General features: G+C 45.7%; 1 pseudogene; it reads right to left on the bottom strand.

The window, feature by feature from the left end:
* Positions 1 to 355: 355 nt before the first annotated feature.
* On the bottom strand, positions 356 to 1,231 carry LOC111542744 (annotated as a pseudogene).
* Positions 1,232 to 1,798: the final 567 nt, after the last annotated feature.

Raw genomic sequence — 1,798 nt, 5'->3', positions numbered from 1 at the left:
AGGCAGAGCTCAGGCAGTAGTACCAACTCACCTCCTGCTGTATGGCCCGGTACCAGTCTGTGGCCCAAGGGCTGGGGACCCCTGAGTTATAAAGAACGATATTATTTGCCAAAACTCAACAAATGTAAACTTAAGATTTGTGCATTCCTTCATAAGTAAATTTTACATCAAAAGAAGAAAACTATAAACAAATATTGAACTTGATATGCATGCTGAAATATTTAGAGGGAATATAGGGAATCTCTGATTTACTTTGAAATATATTTATTTATTTTGAAACTGATGCTTATTTTCCATCAACATTTTTTCCATGTTGCTTAAGTGCCTGTGCAAAGAACAGCTTAAGAGCTTAAGGCTATTCAGTGGTTGCTCCTACCCATTCAGTGGCCAGAGCAGTGGGAGCTGCACACCAGTCTCCCTTGGCAGGCTGAGCACTCCAGGCTTCAGTAGGGAACTGCTGAATAGGCACAGAGGGCACCTGCACGCGTTCAGACCAGTCTGCACCCTCAGGCTGAGTAGCGGAGAACTCAGGAGCTGGCACAGTCTGTTCACCCTGAAATTCCTCCTTGGTCATAGCCTTTTCAGCAGCAGCCTGGTCTTTTTCCATCTCTTCAGGATCTCTGTAGAAGTAGAGATGAGGCATGACATCCCACGGATGTTTGTGGGAGATGGTGCGAGGCATGTGCAGGACTCTCCAGGCCAGCGTCCACCACGTCAAGCCCCCTGAGTGAGCTCCCTTGTTGCATGGGATGACAATGTCCACATAGCACAGAGGAGAATCCGTGTGACACAAAGCAATGGTAAGTAGGTTAACATAAAATGCCTTTGTGAGGGGCTAGTGATCAGCCCTGGGATCAGAAACCACCAGAAGTCGTGGCTCCTGGAAGGCTGCCTGGATCTGGTTAGTGAATGTTCTAGGAGTGAAGCAGCCAGCAACAAGACTGGCTCCAGTGACAGCAGCAAATATCAGCATGGCTTTCTGGCCAGTTTTCCTGGAGGATATGACACTGACATCAGCAGGGTTTTCAATGGCAACAATGGCACGAGCTGCCAGCAGAAACTTCTCCCAGGTCTTCTTCTGATTTAGGATGTAGATGCTATCACTTTTCATTTTATAGATGTACTGTTCCATTTGGAAGTCAAGGTTGGTGCCACCTAAGCGGGTTCCTGCTGAAAGGAACTTGAGGACGTCCTCCTTCTTCATTGGCAGGACATCAAGGGCTCTGGACATTGTGAATGTTTTCCTTTAAGTTACAAAGGGAATCCAGAATAACACAGTATGGATCCTTCTGTGGGTAGCGTGGAAAGGCAAAATACATTCATAAAAGGATGAATTGGGCCAGGTGCAGTGACTGACACCTGTAATCCCAGCACTTCCAGAGACCTAGGCAGGCAGATTGCTTGAGCTCAGGAGTTTGAGACCAACCTGGGGAACCTGGTGAAACTCTGTCTCCACAAAAAATAAATAATTAGCTTGGCGTGGTGGTGTGCACCTGTAGTCCTAGCTATTCGGGAGGCTGAGGTGGGACGATTGCTTGAGCCTGAGAGGCGGAGGTTGCAGTGAGCCGAGATCGCACCGAGCACTGTACTCCAGCCTGGGCAACAGAGTGAGTGAGTCCATCTCAAAAAAAAAAAAAAAAAAAAAAAAAATGGATAGATAGAGAAATGGCTACATGAATAAATATATAATAAAGCTTAATGGCAGAATTTAAGTGATGGATATATGGGTGGTCACTATACAATCTTTCCATTTTGCTGTTTGAAAATTTTGATAATAAATATCAGGGGAAAAAATTGC

This window comes from Piliocolobus tephrosceles, chromosome 11 (genome assembly GCF_002776525.5).
Source record: "Piliocolobus tephrosceles isolate RC106 chromosome 11, ASM277652v3, whole genome shotgun sequence".
Lineage (NCBI taxonomy): Eukaryota > Metazoa > Chordata > Mammalia > Primates > Cercopithecidae > Piliocolobus > Piliocolobus tephrosceles.
Note: the sequence above shows the minus strand (reverse complement) of the source record. Positions and strands in the feature narration are given on the sequence as shown.